Source organism: Pygoscelis adeliae, unplaced genomic scaffold (assembly GCF_000699105.1).
Source record: "Pygoscelis adeliae isolate BGI_AS28 unplaced genomic scaffold, ASM69910v1 Scaffold641, whole genome shotgun sequence".
NCBI lineage: Eukaryota > Metazoa > Chordata > Aves > Sphenisciformes > Spheniscidae > Pygoscelis > Pygoscelis adeliae.
The window spans coordinates 55,678-63,080 of NW_008824013.1; positions in this window are offsets into that span (position 1 = coordinate 55,678).

Sequence of the window (7,403 nt, forward strand, 5' to 3'; positions counted from 1 at the left end):
AGCAGGAAAGCCAGAAAACCTGTATTTCCTTCCCTGTGCCTTGCTGGCGCTTGTGCAGTGAAGAATGCTGGGGCAGCACCCGATAAGGGCTCGTCACTAATTTGGCCTGAGCTATGTGAAGAGCAGTGTGTTGTGTTTGAGTCATTTGTGTACGGCGATGGTGAGGGCTTTTCTCGCAGGTTACGGGGGTGAATGCCTCCTCGGTGCCGAAACAGGGGTTCCCCAAGGTGGTTTCACTTGGAGCTGCCGGTCGGAGCAGCCACCGCAAATGATAGCGCGGGGACCGTGTGTGTTCCCAAGGAGAGGTGCTCAACTGCTTGGGCTGCGTCCGTCTTGCATCGCAGCTTGCACAACAGGAAAGGGAGTTAGAGAGCCTGTATGCAAGGGTATGTCTCATTTTATTTTAGATACCATTAGTAATTGGGGCCTGGGATAGATCAGGTAATTATTGTTTTCGCTGTTGCGTTACCTTCCTAGGTATTTCATTTGACTCGTACCATTATGAAAGCCAACCCGATGAATGTTTTAGCCTTATTGGCACGGTGTGAAATACCGAACCGCACGGCTGTGCTGAGGGGCCCGAGTCTTTGTGCGGCTGGTGGTTGTATGTGCCTGGCTGATCCGTCGGTTGTGCTTTCAGATCAGCTGTCCTTTTACGTGTGGCAAACTCGCCCAATGCCCTTTACATCTCACCTCAGGTAGGGGGTTTTTTTGAGACACCATCATTTGACTTGATTTCCAAGTAATACCGATAATACCATCGTCATCTCTTTGATAACAGCTGAATACTAACCTAATAGTGGAAAAAAACCTTATTACCACTAACGTAGAACTGTAGGCTTTGGAGAGAGGCAGCACTAAAGAAATACGTTTATCAGAGAAGCTTATTTGAATTCTGATGAGCTTTGGTACGTACCTGGAGAGCTAGAGGAGTCACTTCTGGCCTGAAAATATTGAAGCATGTCAGTTTGTGGGATTTTTTTAAAATAAATTAAAAAAATCCATTCAAAGAGTGTTTGTAGTAAACCACTACCCTGCTAAAATGAGCTTCTAGAAAGGCTAAAGAAAAAAATAAATAGTGATAGCGAGTGTTTTACGGCACAGTCCATGGCCATAGGCTGTGACCCTGTGAAGTCAGGAAGTCTGTGTCTTATTTATATTCTCCTTCTTTGTTGGTCCTGGATGTTGTTTTTATGGGCAACGGCGTATATTTAAAACTCTGAAGGGTGTGTGTGAGAAAGCGGCATCGTTTTAAATCAAATATCTGTAATAGGTCATAAAATACCCGGATGACCACTCGTAGGATGTTGAGGTTTTTAATGGAGCTAAAAAAAGTAGACGCCCCAAAACAGCTTTGATGTCAGCATATGTGGTATTTTTGCTTCTCGCTGCTTACCCCTTCTCTTTAACGTATAATGCCAACTAACTTTGACCTCTGCAGTTCTTGGCGCGCGAGCTATCGCTGACGTTTTTGGAGAGTGTTTTTTATTCAGCACCAGATACAACTTCAGGTAAAGACAAAGCCGATTAACTGCAAGCTTCTGCCTCCCCGATCTGTCACCAGGCTGCTTCAGGTTCTGCCCTGCGTCCCTGCCAGGACGGTCCAGTGGAAACTGCTCAGATGTCTATCTCCTGCAGCCTGTGTCGGCCGGGAGAAGTCGGGTAACCAAAACGCTGAGAATGGCTGGTGCTGCTGGTGTCTTTTAAATTGCAATTTAAAAATGAACACAGTGAGCTTTTAGGTGTAGTTGTGGGATGCTTTGTTTGTGGAAAACTGTCTCGGAGCCAAGACCGGGATAGAAGAACAAAACAGATGAACAAAAAGCGTATGAATGTGCCCTTTTGGTATCTGACAGCAGTTTCTAGTTGTTTTTTTTTTTTTTAAAAAAAGATATAGCACATGTGGTACTTGCTGTTGAAATGGCGTTTCTTAAATCAGAAGTAGTCTTCTAGTATCTCACCTGCACTGCATAGCTGACTGTGAAGTTTTACTTTTTGAATGCAACAGCATGACCTTGTGTATTTGCACATTAATCACCTGATGAATTTCTTCCCCGTGGTAGTTTCTGCGTTACACTGCTACGTCAGAGGTGCGTGCAGCAGACAGTTCTTTATCACGGGCTTGATTTCTGTAGGGCTTTACCAATTTTTTGTTCAGCCTCATGCCTTTAGCGTTGCTGATTTTAAAAACAAAAATATATTAAAAAAGGCTATTTATTTAACTTTGTTACTGAATGCAGAACGGAGTCAGGCTGCACAGAAGGGTAGCTCACCCATACCCCAGCTATTTATCGCCAGCAGAAATTTAAGCTTTTCCAAAGCAACGACAGGCAGATGAGGAAGGAGTGATCTGATGGTGTATGTCGAGTAAATTGCCTATTGAGCCATTAGTAGGAATATTAAGCCTGTAATAAGCCTTTTCGGCCAGGGTCTATTTCATCTCGGTATTGTACTGCTTAGTCACGATTTTGTTTGAGCGGAGCCCTGGTTGCGAGCCAGGCTGGGCGAGGGCGCCTGTGGCAGGGCGCGCGGCAGGAGGGCCGCCGGCTGCTTCGCCCCCCCTGCTTCTACTGACACAAACGCTGCGGGAGGACGCCGGAGCATCACGACGGCTAACGATGGAGCTTGTCACAGCAGCGGCTTTATTTGACAGCCAGCCATTTCCCTTGGAGATTTAGCACAGATTAAACTGGATGGTTGGTTTTTTTTTTAAAAAAAAAAAGTCCCTGTGTAACCGAAGGCTAGAAGGGAAATTCACCCAGTCCAAACTGCTTGTGCGTGTAAACAACTTTATGCTTTGTATCGCGTCCTCCGAAGAGCCTTGTATTTCGCTGTCGCTTCTGTGTGACTTACCTCTGCAGCGTAATTTTTTTCGTGGCCTCCAGTAAGGCAGCCCAGCCTGCTTAAACTCCTGCTCCCCTTAGATCTTGTGCTGGGGAAGGAGCACTTCTGAGCCAATACTCAAGGCGTGTCGTTTACGCTTCGGTTATTTGAGCCCTGTAGCAGTAGTAGGATTTTTTTTCCAAAATGAACAGAACTAGAGGCGAGGTGTTAGTATGTATCGACAGTGTTTGTGAGAAGTCCCTTCAAACCTTCGCTGGGCTTTTCCAAAGGAAATACAGAATGAATTCCACGGGTTTTTTTGTTGCGCGTTTTACGCTCGGCTCTTTTTACTAGATCGGCATTGCGTGCTATGAGCTAGGTTTGGCGTGTGTCTTGTCTTGTTTCAATGACTCTGTACTGGGCTTGTTCATCTCCTCCATATGGGCCATGGCAGATAAAAGTGGTATGAATACTACCAGTAATACTGGATTTTTGGATGCGAGCCAGCAGCTGTATAGCTGAAGAACACCTCACGGGGCATCTCTGACTTGTCAGGATTTAAACTCTTTGAATGAATTTGCACGGATGTTTTGTTTCTTTCACCTCAGAATAGCAAAAGACACTTTTATAGCTCTGAAGGCTGGTCTCCAAAGTGTCTCGATGATACAGGTTGGGTGGGGATGTAAACTGACAAAATATGCCAGCTACATATGTAATCCTTAATTTACGATGGCAACTCTTGATTCCCCACCTTTCCTAGCTTAAAAACAGTTTCCAGAATGCATTTTTTACTCTCTAATAATTGCAGTCTGTTTTCTGTCTTGGTTTTAAGTGCTTAATTTCCTGTGGTTATGAGCAGTTGTGGAGGGTCTGGCCAGCATTTGCTTGTGGACCAAGGATAGTGAGCTCTAGGTCTGAACGACAGCTAAAATGTCATCCTCAGCACATGGATGCCGCCTTCTTTTATGTTTGTAAGGCTGCTGTAAGAAGTTTGTCTTAACACTGTTTCTGTTACGCAAGTAAACAAGTTGTGGTATATTAAAATTATAATATTTACTAATATTTCATAGATTTTTAAGAGGGTATGCTTTTAAATCCTGTATTGTTTATTTTGCATGAAGTCTGCTTAATATGAAGACATAAAACGCTTTATTGGTTGCGCTTGTACTTACTTTCAGAAATGTTTATCGTTGTCATTTCCTATTGCCCACCTGTATGGGTGTCTCTCTGTTGTTTGGCTGGTTGTTTTTTGTACTGAAAATGGATGTCCATCTTCTTTCTTTCCCTCCCTCCGCATCAACCCGATCATGTCCTCGGCCATGGCAGCGCGCGCTGCGTTTTGTTAGTGCTTCTTGGGCCGTTTCAGATTTTCGGTCTGCGTTCTCAAGGGGCTGGGCGTGCCAGACCCCGTGTTATTTTTCACTTGAGTGATCATTAAGGTGTGAACTGCGGGCCTCGGTGTAGCCACTGATTCGAGTGCCTTTGCTAGCCTTGCAGCCACTAATTCCGTAAAGCTCCAAGTAAGCTTCTTCCCTTTTTTGCCATTGAGCTTTGAATTTTCCGCTTTAGAAGAAAAGTGCTCGAGTTCAAAGTCCGCATCTAGGCTAACACTGTGTGCTCAGTTGTTGGCTTTGGCACCGATGCTTCTGAAGTTAAGCCTCGTGTGATTTTTATATACTTTTAAGACCAACCATCCCCCTCCCCGTGCCGATGCCAGATGCAGTCTGGGTCGAAAACCAGCTGTGTTTGTCGGCAGCGCCGTAAGTACTTCCACCCTAGCTGATGTATGCAGTGGCTGCGTTACACTGCTGGCTCGCCGGTGTTTAGCTTGCATCGAGTACAAACATGGACAATTACTTCATATCCTGTTAATGTTGATGGTAGGGTGTTCCTTGTCCAGCTGAACACGCTACTATTAACTTAAGCTCTTCAGTACTTTTCAGGACGATACAGGCCTTGAAGATTCCTGCCTCTGTGCGTGACGGTGTTTGTGTCCGGGTAAAAGACACAAAAAAAGACGAGAGGGGTGGTGCTCCTTTCCTCCTCGGTGCCCGTAACAATATACATTTTAATGCAGAAACAAGCTCCGCAAACAGTCAAATTGAAAGCGAAGTGAGTCCTTGTGATCAGCCTTGAAACTTTATGCCGGTAAATCCCCTGGTGTTTGTTGGCAAAGCAGGATTTTGGTAGTGCGGGGACATAGCACCTTATGTTGGTCACTTCAGGTTCGGAAGTTCCATCATCGGAGCTGCTTGGAGTATGTCAGTGTTCGTATGTCTTAGAGATGCGCCTTAATTGTAGACCACCCGCGTTACGCTGCAAATCGACTCTGTCCTTTTTCTGCTCCTTGTCTCTTTAGTGGGCAAAATGCTGTGTAACAAAATGTTGGGAAAATTGATGGTGTTTTTCGGTGTCTGCTGTCGTATAGGCAAGGCAGTCTGGTACGTCTCTGTCTAAATTGCACTTTATTGAAAAACATCCCTGCTGCTGTTCTAGTGGAAAGTCTTTTTGGTATGTCAGATGAGTAAACTGTTGTTCTCTTAAAAATGCAGACAGTAACTTAAGAATTGCTTACAGAGAGTAGTTTTGAGCATTTAGGGTAATGTAAAATAAATGTGCTTTGTATTCTGTACATTAATATTCCTAATTACTTCCAGTAAACTGTAAATGTTGAAGTAACTAGTTTAGAAACTTCTCAAGTGTGTTTTTCCAAACACAAAAAAGTGAAAAACAAAACTTTTGTTCCCCAAAGGAACACCCCTCCAGCCCTTCCCCAACAATAAAATTAAAGCCATTGCCAGACGTGACATTTACAGGAAGGCATTGCCCCCTCCCTCTGCCAGCCCAGACCGCAGAAGAGCTCTGCAGCCACGAGCCTGCTCAGAGCCGGGGTCCGTAGCAGCTCATGTGGAGTTTTTCCGGCTCTCTATAAGCCGGGAAAGAGCCTTGTGCCAGCGTGTGTTTGGAGACTTTCTGTGGAACCGGGGGTATGGGGAGCGTAACTGTTCTGGAAGCAAAGATTTAAGTTTTGCAGAAATTGTTGAGTAAACATTCTTCTCGCTGGAGAAGCTTTTACTTGCTGTTGTGGAATAAGTAAATCAACGTGATATTCAGACCTCCATTTTAATACAGCAGCTTTTTTCTCAGATGGAAACTTCTAAAATACAACAAAATATATGTTGAGCGTGGGTTTCCTGAGAGGAGCTGTAGGTGTTGGCTGTACTACCTTCCGTATTAGCATTTGCCAGTGACACACGTTTGTGTCGTGTAACAGGGAGCAGTTGCGCAGTCTCTCCGTGAATGCAGCAGCTGAAATCAGTCCAGCATGTGGACACCTCATCTACATGCTAAATATTGGCCATCTCCGTTCACGCTGGGCAGGGTGGGTAGGGCGGCACCAGACCTGAAGGAGAGAACCAAGCACGGAGACTCGTCTTGTGTGGCTTTTGAAGCCTGGTCTGTGGCAACGCAAGACTCGCTCAAAGGCTAAATGAACGGCTGCAATAATGACACAATACTCTACTTTATATTTTAACTCAAATAATGCATGCCTGCTAAGAGTTGCTTCACTTCCAGAGCTTGCATCAACTGTTGTTCACGTCCCTCTTTGCGTGTATGATGAGTACAGTACATATGTAGGTGTTTCTTGTGCAGGGACACTCATAATTATACATTGTCATCCATTGCACACTCAGCTGCAGAGTGCTGTCATCTTGATCCTGTGTTGATGTCATACAGATGACCCAGTTTGGATTGCTGTACCCTGTAATGAATGGCTGACACGACCGATCCCTGAATAGCAGCTCTGTCTTCTACGCTGTTAGCAGTGCCTCGCAGTAGATAAATCTGTTTATTGGCCCCGCACAGAGCACTTACAGACTGCTGCAGGACTGTGCAACCAGATGAATTGAGCCAGTTTGCAAAACTTTTAATATTCTGAAAGGCAAGGGAAGAGTTATTAAAACAAATGGACAATTACATGTTGTGCTAAGTGACTTCAGTGTAAGGCTGCAAGAACTGTATCTTTTAATCGCTTTTGTCCATTTATTGTCATAAACTCGCTTGATTTGAAGGCTTCTGGGTGACAGTGCTCTGGAGAGAAGCGCAGCAGTGCCCATAAATACATCCTGGGAAACAGCAGATTTTTGTCTTCTGGGTTATAATCTCTGGGGTCTCCAGTTAATGTGGGAGAGTGCAGGAAAGAGTACTTGAATTCAGGGGCACCTGGCGAGTTCCTGTGGATGAATGAAGGCTGGATCATCTTTGTCTTCGTTGCTAGCTCCTCTGGCCATCTACTCTTAAAAAAACATGGCAAAACAAGCCCCTCTGGGTGCATCTCCCAAATGCTGAATGCACCGGACTATTCTAAACTGGGAGCCAAATAGTTACAGTTCTCCTTTCATTGAACAGTAAATGTAAACGGCACATGAACGCTTGGATTGGTTTGCGAGGTAAAGGATTGATTTATCGATTAAGTCCCCCCGTTTTGTCATTTCTTTGGGCTTGTGAAGTTGGTGCTGAACCAACTGCTGGAGTTGCAATTAGGTGGATCCTGTTTGTTCTCCCTTTTGAGCCCCTGT